General features: G+C 38.2%; 1 protein-coding gene across 1 annotated transcript in view; it reads right to left on the bottom strand.

Moving 5' to 3' along the window:
* Positions 1-13,933, bottom strand: part of zfhx3b (zinc finger homeobox 3b) — a 288,910-nt gene that overhangs the window by 191,746 nt on the left and 83,231 nt on the right. The window contains exon 3 of the mRNA XM_030127560.1: positions 297-331. The gene's annotated coding sequence lies outside the window, so the exon portion shown is untranslated. The remainder of the gene's footprint in view (positions 1-296; positions 332-13,933) is intronic.

Raw genomic sequence — 13,933 nt, 5'->3', positions numbered from 1 at the left:
ATTCAATCAAGTACAGAACATGTTTATCAATTCCAACATCACATATTAGAAATCTAATAAAATCAATGTTTTAAACTGATTTTCCTTTGATAGGTTACGGTTTAGATGGGATGAGCGGATATATTTGAGCATGTTTTCTCATAATTCTACATTACTTCAAATCTTTAACTGATATTTTTTCACTCCAAGTTTTCAGTTAGTCTGGAGAATAAATGTATAAAATATAAACCTCGTAATTCTTTCCCCCACAGGTTGTGCAACTAGAATGAGAAAAAAAGTTTCAAGGAAACACTTACCAACTGTGAAGTAGAGGAAAGCTTCCTTCACAGTCCTGCAAAAACATAAGAAATGTGCATCAGTGACCACAGTCTTCAGTTATATATGCTTCAAACACTTGTCTCTAAGAAAACAAAAGTGAACCTCAGGTCTCACTAATTCATAAGCTTTTTGCCAACACCCTTCTTACTGACTAATAATATCTGCCCCAAGGCTATACTTGGCTTGCAACAAGATCTTATGTATGAATGGATAAAACCTGAATAATCTAACAAATAAGAGACAGTCCTTATCATCACAACTGTTATTTTGCAGTCATTTCTGTCTGCAGGCTGTATGTTGTTTGTTATGAAGTTATATTACAACCTGGGGGCAAGAAAAGGACAGACATTGTATACATAAAATAAAATTGAGAAGTACATTGAAAAAAAAAAAAAAGACCTATAATGTTACAACACCTGTGCTTTATCCAGTTGGTATGTTTTTCTTAGCCTATTTACCGGTTTGATGCTATATGTACTTCTGACAAACACACAACACACTCACACAATACCAAGATGATAAAAATGCACAAAAATACTCCATCATTTGGCGCTCCTGTCATAAAATCCAAACTTAAAGTTGAAAGAATACTTTATAAGAAGGAAAATCTCAACCTTGAGAAGTGTTCTCTTTTCATTTATTATGAAATAATTAGACAGCACTGCAGATTTCTTAGCAAACAATGAAATATATATTTTTTATTGTTAATTCTGGTAAATAATCTACAGTATTGAGAGGATGATAGTAGAAAAAAAAAAGTTTTGTCTCAAGATACTATACAAACAGACTTGCAAAAAAAAAAAAAAAAACACACACAACACACTGATGTTAGACATAATTCATCTACAGCATCCACTGCAGCTCAAACATTCAACTCCCCTTTAAATTATATAAGTATTATTAATGCTGAGATAAAACCAGTGCTTCCCTGCTTCTCTTTACAACACAGCGAGATGATGCTATAGCCTCAATCAGCCTTTAACCCCTGCCCTCAGACAAGGTAAAGGCATCCATTCCCCTGACTCCAGGTCAGTAAGTAAGCTTGTATTTTTGGATGGCTGCTGCCGATTGTGTATGCACTTTAATAAGCAGGCTGCAGGTCAGGCAGATTTATAGGCCCATGGTGGGATGGAGGGACCGGACTCCCTTGGCCTCCAGCTTCCCTCTGCGCCATTACGCCAGAGTGAGATATAGTGGGATATTGATCCCAATGCCACTTCATTTCGCAATAACTATTACACGATATTCTCCCCGGGCTGCACGCGGCTCCTGATTTATGCTGCCTTGCTATTTACATTAGCAGTAAGTGTTTTTCTATACCAACTGAGGAGGGTCTTACAGCCACACAAATGGACATGTGAACATTCACATTTCATACCATACCTGTCTTTTTGCTGCCTCTGATGCCTTTTCACTGTAGCAGGAGTGCTTAACACTGCCTGCTACGTGACTAATGGAAGATACAGACATAAACATATTGAAGAATACATCCCAGCCTTCATTACAGCTGCGATACTGACCTTGAGGCAATGTTATTCTCCTGTATTATATTTCATTCAAAATACCTGCATGATCACATCCACTCATTTTTACACTATGTATTCAGATTGGTCTTTTTAAATTATCTGTATTATTTCACTGCCATTTACTGTGTACAGGCACCAATAAAAATGCTACTTCTGTGTATTAAAAAAAATCACACAGTATTTTATATTAAATTAGCATTTAGCTTTGTAATACTTACATATCTATACAAATAAACCTATAGCAGATTGTACCATTTATACTCTATTATTGGATGTGTACAAATTCACCAAAAACAAACCTAATTGATTGGTGCCTATTTGCAAATCATATCATAAGAAATAAATTGTGGTGACATTCAGGATAATTAGGATAAGGAGCCTGTACCGGTACCAGCTGCACACTCCAGACCTGGGTCTTGGCCAAAGTGGCTTCCCTTGCAGTGCCAGGCTGGTGCTGAGTGTTTGTTTACACACACAAGAAAGCTGTGTCAATGGCAGAGGAGGAGGCATGAATGGGGAGGAAGGGTGGGAGACAGACCGTGTATAGTGCTGACATACCCACAGGCAACTCCCACAGGGGGCACTGCGCCTCAGATGCCGTCACTGCTACACTGTGCCACAACAGAAAACAAAAGGACTAATGATCCTTAATTGCTCTGGAGCTGTTTAAAATCAGATGAGTGTCGCCTAAGCTGCAGTATGTAAATCACATCCCCCTCCCCATCCCTATTCCCATTGTACCCCCTAAGCTTTTTCCCCTGGCACAATCAGGTCTTTTTCTCATAAGGGGGCGGGCAGCTTAGCAGGCTCGCTGCCAAGTGAGGGGAGCTGGCAAGCATGGTAATGTGCAGACACTTGTTGCTACAATGCCTGCCTGTTACATAGGCACATGGGGAGAAATGGGTTGGATGAGGAGTGGGTGTGAGAAGCAGATGGACATCCTATAGCCTCCACGTGCTTACATATTAAACACGGTCCCCAAAAAAGAACAGGGCGCTGTTTCCTGCAGACGCATGCACATCCTATTCATTCATAGGTCTATTCATATGCAACACTAAGTTTGATTGTACGCAAATGACCCTTCACTGAGGGTTAGTCAACGCAAGTCTGCATGTATGTGTGTGACTGCAACTGAAATTTTGCACGCTGGTTTGCATGCATGTTTGCATATGTTTCACAGTGAAATTTGGTGTTATCTCCAGTACATGTGCACTTTAGATTTAATCATGAAAAAGGTGCAAATTAGATTATTTTATGTAATTTGACCAAAAAAAAAAATCTGTATTTGTTAAACATAGTGCTGTTTCCTGTGAAGTCCTATAAAAACATTTTGGAAAAATATAGAAAAATTAATTAAAATCGCTAATATTAATTGATTATTCTATATTTTTTCAAAATGTTTTTATAGCAAGAGACACGATTTTGCATCAAAATAGCAGGAAAATTAATTTATCCCAGTGGCAAATGTTTAATGTGATGTTTTACTAGTGTTGATTTGCATAAGTCACACAACCCAGTGGAGCTGTAAGATAATATATGTTATATCCAGGATTAAGCCTCAGGTCATGCATGTGTCTAAAGCCTGTGACCCAGTGAGATGTGAGCGATGTTCTCCTGCACCCCTGGGTGTGCCACTGCTCCCACCACACCCATTAACATCAAGCCCTAATGCATTTCCTATACCTGCATGCTTTCTTGCTATATGGAGTCTCTGGTGATTTAAAGACAGCAACAAACCTGTCCCATTTTCAGACTGACATTATTGATAGACTGTCACTTCAGATTGTAGGTAACTGCTAATGGTTATTTTATGGTGCATATGTCAAATCTGATGTGTGCATTTTTTTTTCATCCTGTCTCTTGCGCTGTCGTTCACTGTTTTATTTGAGCCTAATGATAGCCTCAAAATCATTGTCATGCATTTATTAGAACAAACATAACTCCCTTACAATGGACTGTGTAACATTTACAAAATTGACCTTTTGGGAGTATGACCGGCTGAGTAACATGACAAAATGATTAGTTTTTTCTTTAAGTTATATTTTATTGACCATTAAAACTTTATCCTGTTGTGGCTCACGTTAATGTTAGGGGTGTGTATTGGCAAGAATCTGGTGATACAATACAAATCACAATACTAGGATCGCAATACGATATATCACGATACTGTTAACAAAGGCAATTTTTTCTTTGCTTTGTTTGTTTCTTTTTTTTTTTTTTTTTAAGATTATTTCCTGAAAAATTACACCAGAAATATGCACAAATACTAAACAAATTTCAGAACAGGATCTAATGCTATATCAAAAAAATTAATTATGTTTCAGAGACATTACAGTTTAAGATTCTGCTTAAATGTTCATATTCTATTAGTTGTGAATAGAATGTATAGTGGACAGTCCCTGAATCATCCAACATCATAATATTATTTTTGTGTAATCCCAACAGAGGAGCTAACATCCGTTTCTCAGACAGTACAAAGTGCTTTGAGGATGCTTGAAATAACCATTATGTAACAAAACAGTGTTAAATAATGATAAATAAATTATAAACAAAAAAGAAAACCAAAAACCAAACAGAACCCTCGCCATGTCTGCATTTGAATAAATACCTAAAAATATCGATACCGTACTTTTAAATATCGATACAGTATAGTTCTGAAATGAAGTATCGCGATGTATTGTGGAACCAATATTTTCTTACATCCCTAGGTAGCGTATCATGCTTTTACTGTAAACTGCACTGTAAAGCAACGTCTTCTGAACTAGATTAAAAAAAATAGGGGGAAAAAAATATGACCACAGCTGTCATTAAACGCTGTATATTTTATCAGTGTCCAATGTGTTGTTCTGAAAAGCCAGTTCCCCGAATAGACCACCACCTCCTCTTCACCCCTCTACTCTTTATCCACTCCAGTGTTTTCTCCCTGTGAACCAGTATCCCCTCTTGTCATGGATTAGCCTCCATACTTGCATGAACAAAGACTCGGTCAGCATGTGTTTATGTGTTGGTCCATGTGTTGTGTGAAGAGGGGACATGTCTCCCACTTATATCCGGATCTTCGAGGGCCCCAATTTGTTAGGCATTAATCAGAACACCTGCTCAGTGGGCACCCTGTGTCAGTGGTTCACTTTGTGTCCCCATGGTTTCCTGACTGCCAGGCATTTTGTTTTACCACTTGAGTCATCAGTGTCATTTGAAATCAATTTAGTGGCTGTTCTTGATTTGAGTATGCAAATGCTGCCGAGTCCATCCAGGGAAAAGAAACGGAAAGATTGAAAAAGAGAGCTGGCTACTGTGCATTATTTAGGCATTAAAGGGCTATAAGTAATTTAGGTGTTGCTCTAGCAGGTGGGTGAAAACAAAAGACTAAACAAAAGAAAGGCAAATTTAGCCCTAAACTATGACAATGACACAGTACTGCTCTTTCCTGAAGGACAAGACATGCAAGAGAACAATGTTTGAGGGAAAAAAAGAGTAAAATGGTATGACAGGACAAGGAAGACTAGGTCAGAGAGAGGCCAGGAAAGAAAAGGAGTACAAGAAAGAGGTAGCAGAGGAAACAAATGAATAAATTCATGGGGCACAAAACGAAAAGACGGATGGAGGGGAGTGGAGTAAAGGAAGGGGGTTGGAGTCATCAGTGGAAGATTTTTATTGTCCGGACACAGGAGATGCACACAAAAGCACTGGGAAGATTCAATTAAGTATCATATGCAGTGACCTTATTGCCATGGTTACGGAACAGAGGAAAATATTAATCAGGCCTGCTCTTGGAACAGGGAGAAAGATGGAGGAAGGAGAGATAGAAGGAAGAAGACAGAGGGTGGTAGAGGAAACGGAAAAGATAATGGCACAGTCTCTATATGTGTTGGATTTATGTCTATTTTAATGAGTGGAATTTCAAAAGCTTCAAGACTATCCCAACCAGGCTTTGGACATTTGTATGCTGACACAGAACACGCCTTTGTTTGATGGGTTTTCAATTTTTTCTGTCGCAAATATATTTTTGAAACGAAAATAAAAATGCTATCCTGCTACCAACAAAACTCAGATTTTCACAAAGAGGAGCAACAAATGTAGAATGAGCTCAATTCAGAACTCATTTAATACAGGGGCTGAACTTACTTCTCAGCTCAAAAAGATTTGTTTTAACTTTATCTCTTTATATTTCAGGTCAGATTGCACGTACCCAAACATCTGCCAATTCCTTCTTAGTCAGAAAAAAAAATAAAAAAAAATCGAGAAACCATCATGCACGGATGAATTCATTAATAACAAAACTCACAAATGTTTGCCACATGAAAATAAAATGTTTTCATCCATCAATGTGTTGTTTTTTTCGGTGTAAGGGTACACTTACACATGGTTCTAAATAAATCCTCTAAAAACCAGGGCTTGCATATAGTTACAGACTCAGACAGAGAAAATTATGATGATCATTTTCAATCATATTCCATTATGATGTTCCTCTCAGTCACATTTCCCTGCACACTGCAGAAGGGGAAAGTTGAAGATTGTTCTGTTTGATGAAGCTGTAGAGTGTTTGCTCGCTGTCTGCAGGGACTGTCTTGAAAACAATCTATCTGAAACTCCCCCGCTGAGCAAAATGTTAAATAAACAAAGGCGGGGATAAACAAAATCCCTCCATTTCAATGTCACTGAGAAGAAAGCTAACATTTTAATGCTGCAATCGTAAAAAGAAGGTGGCAGCTAAAATGCGATCACCGTTTAAACTTTGGACACAGAAAAATTATTTCTAAACTCAAAATAATTTATTTTAAGTCTGGAGGTTACAGAATTACAATTACTGTGCTTGATAGCAGCATCACAGATAAAATCATCTCTTCTTCATGGTTTCTTGATGCACTTTGTCTTTCAAAATTGATTTCAGGCTCATTCTGATACTGATGATCATAATACTATATTAGTAAAGTTGTATTTAATCTCATTTGGTCCCAGAAACTCTTCAAAAATCAAGTACATTTCAAGTTTAATATTAACACTGTATAATAATAGCATGGTTATTTTATGAAGTGTGGATAACACAGAATATTTTCTTTAGCCAAGTGATTTGTTGTATATATTATTCACTGTTATGCTGACAATGCTCAGCTTTATGTCTCCTTTAACCAAAACAGACATGCCAGCACTGGACATTTTAATTAAAATCATATATGCAAGTTATCTTTACCAGCTTCTTTGAAATACACTGAACATGCATCTTTGATTATGGTGAAAACTGTATTGATTAAATCAGGGTGCTTCATTGTGCATGGAATAAACTGACATGTAGGTAAAAAGAAATCCCTAATCTTGGAACTTCAGTGAAAGAAGTTTATAAAGTTTGTTCTTTTTAGAGTGATTTGCAGAATGACAGACAGTAGTCATGCAGCAAATCATCCAATGAAGTCATAACCCAGTGATTTTAAGTTCAACATTGGTTCCATCGTGGGCCTACTCTAATCCTAAATCCTGGTTTCTGCTGTTCCCCTGCTCATCGCTGTGGTAGAGCTTGTGATGTCCTATGAGCCACACACAAGCCGAGCTGGAACAGAAAAGGGCCTGAGCAGAGCGGCTGTTAAAGTACCTGATGTGACCATGACCACTTCCAGAAACAATTTAATTCCACAGCTTCAGCCATCTCCAGCTGATCTACTCCTCCAAGGTCATTAACTGTGCCACACAAGGTCACATGATTAATGAGTGACAGACCCTCTGGTGCAATAACGTGTATGAACGTGGCCCATTAATTAGACAGGAGAGCCACAGAGAATGAATGGCCAGGGACAGCTTGGCCCCCTCACAACCCCGTCCTTCCCAGACCCCATTTTTCATTTTCATCTGCACAAACAGACACATACAAGCGCTCATAAAGTTCCCAAAACACCATGTGTTCTTTGTAAGACAAATCATGTCCACTTAAAAAAAAAAAAAAGACTAATAACTGATAACTTGATAATATATGTGTAATATATGTAGACAAGAGCATTTAGACCTGCTGTGAGTGAGGGGGTTACAGAGTCCGAGAGGTTCGACTATAAAAATAAGACATAGTCTAACAGCTGCTCAGAAGTGCTGTGAGCGTTGGCCTCAGGTTGATCTGGGTATCAAGCATCAGAACGTCGTGTTGTTGCAGTCCTTTTTCCAGGAGTATGATAAGCACTCTGCATTACTGAGGGCAATCTCCAAGAGGAAATGAAACATTCTGCTGCCACAGACTGGCTTTATTAGAAGACAACAAGTCCGGCCTCTCAGGATATACAGATCAAGAGATTTAATTGATGCTGACCAACTGTCAATGCACTCCTATAGCTGGGAGAAACAAGAGTGTTTAACACTACTGCACTGTAAATAGTATTCATTTCTCAGTCTAATCAACTTAATGCAATTCCAATAAGTCCATTTCTTTGAGTGGCCTTGTTGATTTGAAACCTCATAGCCTCTGTTTTATTTTCGCCTGTGCCAACAAATGTAATGGCTGCTAAGTATATTGGGCAATAATATAAGAATGCTCTACATCCAGTGTATGCATTTCAATTTTACCTTGAGGTCATAGTATTATGGATATACCCCAGTGGGGTCATTAATCACAAATACATACACTGTATGTAATAACATCCAGTAGGGAAAAATAGACTTCAGTGACGGTTTCAGATGAGGACTTGTGTGAGACCAAGGGACACGATGGCTATCTACATAAACAAATTTCATCACTTCACCCACTACACCTCAGCCATTTTTTCCTCTCCCCAAAGCTGGTACACATCAGCCAGTCAGTTTATGTAGCAAGCACACATTTCAAACTGCCATTGTCCCAGAAAAATAATAAACAGTGACAGGGTGAGCCAAATTCACTCAGCGCCAAACCCAGGAAAACAACGTCTTTCAGAAAAAAAAAAGACGAATAATAGGAAGATGTTGAGATATGCGTTTGTGTAATGATGTTTTATCATGAGATGAATTCTAGGTCAGAGGATATTTATCTGTGGTTATGAATATGGAGGAATAATAATTTATGAGGCAAGCTGATAACAAACATAATTTTGAAAGGTACCGCTGACATTTTACACTACTTTTTTATAAATGAACCAAAAAAAAAAAAAAAATTCTTGCATCTTATCAAACAGTCTGAGAACCCCTTGACCCCTCTGAATAAAGCATCTCTCTGGAGATTTGACACACATCTCTCAGCGCAGATCTGAAGACAGCCATGAATGCTGCTTGCCCTCTGATATATTTTTAATATTCAGATCATATCAAATATGTCCTCTTTCAATAATTGATCTATCTATATACTAGCAACATAACACATGCTGAGCTTTGGCATGTGATTTCTCCACTCCAGACAGTATATCTTCTTCCCACTATTCAGTATGATAAGGAGGGCTCTGGCTGCTGCCTCAGTGTGATGCACTTGGCCAGGGGAACTACGTGGGCCATGCTCCAATGAACCCTGTATCGAACCCTGCAACCACTAGCTGTCGGGCCATAACACTGTAAAACTACATTTGCAGTCTCTAGGCAAAGAATAAAAGATTAAAATGCACTAATGGCTATGCTTAAAAGAGAATCATTTTAAAATCTGATGCTATTTTCTGTTGTAATTATAATAAAAATCCCTTATTTTAAGGTAATTATTTCTGTTACAGTATGCGCTGTTCGTACCACTGATGAAACTAGGCTTGTCTGTAAAGGTCAGAGTCATTGTACAAACAAATATCTACTGCGTATGATGTACATTACACTAAAACATATTTTTCAAATGGAACATAGTGCAACACAAACATATCAGAATCTAATGGACTGAGTGTTTTTCATCCTTTCTTTTGACCAACAGCATCTCCTGTGGTGGCTCATTTCCTTAGTGCAAGAGGTTCCCACCCTTCATCGCAGCCAGGCTTCAGGGGGCATGGTGGAGAGAATGTGAGATGGAGGCAAGGAGCAAAGTAAAAGAGGGAAGCCATGCTGGGAGAAAGGAAATCTTCCATGTGCAGAAGCAGAGTGGCTAGAGGACATTTCACGCTAATGGCGACCGGGCCAATTGAAATGACTGCAGCGCTGCATGATTTGAAGGTCAGGAGACAGCGGATTATATTCCAGTGGCGGTGAAGGGGGATTGGAGGAGTAAAATGGTGCCTCCCCACCATCTCCATCCCTCCTCCTCCTCCTCCTCTCCTGAATTATTGCAGAACAGCCAAGATGGAATCAACATAGCACCAAACCCCACCATCATTACTCTTACACACAGCACACCATGAAACACATAGCACTGTGCCGGTCTTTTCTGCTCCCGTACATCATCATGAGAAATTCTGCTGTGCAAAATTCAGAAGCTCTGTTTGTGAAACTGAACAACACAACACAACCATCTAGCTCACGACAAAACATGCTACACTTAACTGGTTTCCATCATAAGCAAATTATAGCTATGCCCCACAGTAGAACCATTTAAAAATAATACTGCAAAAATAATAATGTGCAAGGAAATTATGATGACTTACTGAACAAAACTAACTATTCTGTGAAAGCCAGATGATGATTAGATTTTTTTTTTTTTTTTTTTTGCAGTAACTCAGTGTTTATTTTTATTCTTGAGAAGGCATCATATTAAGGCAACAATTAGATTTCCTCCTGTAGACATGGGTGACACACTGGCTAAAACGGTGTGGCAGAAAAAAACCACAGTCTTTGGGCAGGCTTACAGATAAGGGTGAAAAAGTTACTCACACATGAGAAAAGCATAAAGTGATTATGCACATGACTGCAGTAATAAGCTCTAATAAGATGTGGAATGACCATACGTACTTACTCCAGACTCTGTGCAAGGGAGGTCAACACGATTACATTGTGTTTTGTTCAAAAATAATACTGATATAAGACAAAAGAACCCCCGGAACAACATGCAAACAAATATGGAAACAACAACAAATGAGGCAACAAACATGTCAAGGGGAATTTCAGAAATCAGACACATTAATATAATTAAACTAATCCCTTGGAGGCGGCAGCTTTTCTATCTGCTTGATGTGATTTTATAACTTCCTGGAGGCTCTACGTTATTTCACAATCCCCATTAGACAAGGCACATGTCTCAGGAATGCTCACCCTCAAAAGTGTCAAAAAAATGTAATGTTTATCAGACTTAGACAGTGCACTTTATTGCACTTGTTTTAGTCAGGCAGGAACATTTTCCAAAGCAGCAGTGACAGGTATTTAGATGTTCCATTGCTGCTGACAGTCCAGTTTCAAACACGTCACACTGGTGGGCAGCTTCCAGTCCACCAACACAGACTCTACTGAAGTGGACGTCTTACTGGGAGAGCAGGTGTCACGCAGTAGCAGTTTGGTTATTTAGGGAATCAGGTACTCACACTGACTCCCATATTCACAAAATAACAGAAACCTCCTGAGGAAATCACTGCTCAAACCCAATATCTAATGTCAAATCTCAGTAATTAAATATCTTGAAATTGCTGTTTGGTTTTTAAATATAGACTTCACAAATAAAAGGAACAAAAAAAAAAAAACTTATTATTTGATACTCCAGAAAAAGCAAGATGTGAATAAGGAAGACGACTGAAGAAGAAAACATCTGTTGTGTGTCTGTCTGTGTTTCTGTGCAGCTGTTTGTGTGACAGAGGGAAAAGGGGATTGTGAGTGTGTTTTCATGCTTTTGTGCTGCTCTTGTGCATTCATGTGTATTTGTGGGAGAGAAAAAAAATGTAATCCAAGTCAGAATAGATGTATACAGCAACATTAAATAAGTATATTTTATGTAGTTTTTATTTGTTTCTATTTTTGATATTTAAAAATATTTGTCTGAATATACTGTTACTTATATTAAATTCATTTAAAATCTAACTAAAATATTAATGTCAAAAATAATGACTTTGTTTCCATTTATTTTCATCTTTAATATTTTTGTGTATTTTTTATTATTATTATTTTTTAATCTCAGTAATTTGGCAATACACATTATGTTTCAAGTGTTTTAAGAACCAGGTTATAATGTTTTCATAAAAATATTAATTAGACCAAAAATGTCTTTTTTTTTTTTTTTAAGAAAATGATGTCACAACCAACACACTGATACACAGTAGGAAGGGTCAGAATTGTTGTGTGACCTGCACGCCAGGATGCAGGATGGGGTAGAGAAAAAATAGCAGCAATGTTGCTAAATTCAGAGGAGTCCCCCACTTGCTACTGTGCTTGTAAAACTCTGCAGGAGATAACAGGCAGCCAAGGTAGTCCAGTCAATCCAGTGCATGTTTGAATGACTGACCATGTTAAGCTCTTAAAGCAGGCATTAATCCAGGATTTTCGAAGAAGGGCTAAGTTTGGCACGTTATCATGGCATGGCCCAGACCTTAGCTGGAGTTCAATCACTATGCAAAAGCACTGACAGCCTCAGTCACACAGGCCCCAGACAGGACTACAGCAGACTGAAACAACGGACAGGAAAAACTATATGGACTGGATTTAAAAGCATTTATCATTAGGGACTCAGAACTGAAGATTTCACTTTCCACTGTTCTGCCTCTGATATTCTACATTTAACAAACACACACTGTGACTATTTCATGTACCAAACAGACATTCAGGATATGCATTTTTCTTAGCCAGTCAAAGGTATGTTTTGTCTGTAGTGAATGAAATAATCTAGCAGGAGTCTCTCACAACACTGGCTCTCACGGAGCCTGAGTGACCTCTCTGGCCAGTCTCAGCCTCAGCGCAAGCCTCACCCCTCTAGACGTACAGAGGCCAGTCAGGAGCAGAGCACACAGCAGAGCTTTCTCTGCTCCACTCGACTCTAGATATACACAGGCCAGCTTAGATCAACATCTGAGATAGTTGTGTGCAGACAAACATATTAAGAGCTGACAGCTCCTGACCATGCATCTGCAAAGTAGCATCAAAATGCTTTAGCAGTGGCACAAATACACATCAGCCAATATGACAGCACAGCAAGCAAACAGTCATGTGACTGTCTACACATACAGCTGTAAAAGTGTACATGCACATGTGCACAGACACAAACACACACACTTCTACACCAATCCCAGGGTGCAGTCATAGGGTTTGGGCCAAAGCTTAGGCTAGAGCATGGGCTTAGGGAACTGGGTGTGCTTGTTGGCAGATGGGGGATATTAGGGGCAGTGTGTTGACTGATAAATCTTCCTTCACAGAGTAGGACCTAAGTTATCATCTGACATATGAAAAATGCCAGAGAATCTGGGGACAAAAGAAAGGAAATTAAATGAAGGGGGGATGAAGGAGGCTTGCAAACCTGTATTGTAGCAGCTGTCTTTTCTGCTCCTCATCCTCACCTACAAGTATGCATATGAACACACAAACATGCACACACACTGTCAGCTCAGTCTACACAGCACATTATACTCATGCTTTTACCTTTATTCTGCTTCTGTCATGAACATTAACAATAGCTAAAACAGTGTATGGCTAATGCACATGTCAAAAATAGTCGTGTTTGCTTGTAAGAAAACCTACTGTGTGGGATTTATGGAGCTTAGAGTCTGGATCACCACTGTGTCACAGTCTTCATTTATGTATGTGTTTGCTGTATTGAAGAGGATAAAAAGACACCTACTGATAGTTATTAAATATTGCATGATATTTTGATTTAATGTTTAATTAAGGTGGTGATCTTACTGCAAAGAGAAAAATATGAAATTGAATAGTGTTATTTATTCTCAAAATGAGAAGGAAGATGGATTTGTTTTGGTACAATGGGTTTTCATTAAAGTTTGATATATACCTTATACATTTGATATATCTTTAAATAAACATATGAACATGAAAAATTTAATGTGTAATTCTCCATGAGGAACTCATATTCCTCATGAACTGCATACATGTATTTGTTATAAAATTCCCCTAAAGTAGCAATTTAACATCTTAAGATGACAAAAATATACTCACCAGGACTCTTTTCATTATTTCTTCCCATATATAGCCAGACTTTTTTTTACTTTCAAAGTAATAGAGAAAGTGCAAAAGTACAACTCAACAGACTAAAACATATTTGATATTTGGAACACCTGCCCATGAGCCTGTGAGTGGACAGATAA

Source organism: Sphaeramia orbicularis, chromosome 3 (genome assembly GCF_902148855.1).
Source record: "Sphaeramia orbicularis chromosome 3, fSphaOr1.1, whole genome shotgun sequence".
Taxonomy (NCBI): domain Eukaryota; kingdom Metazoa; phylum Chordata; class Actinopteri; order Kurtiformes; family Apogonidae; genus Sphaeramia; species Sphaeramia orbicularis.
This window is presented reverse-complemented; position numbering and strand designations above follow the sequence as displayed.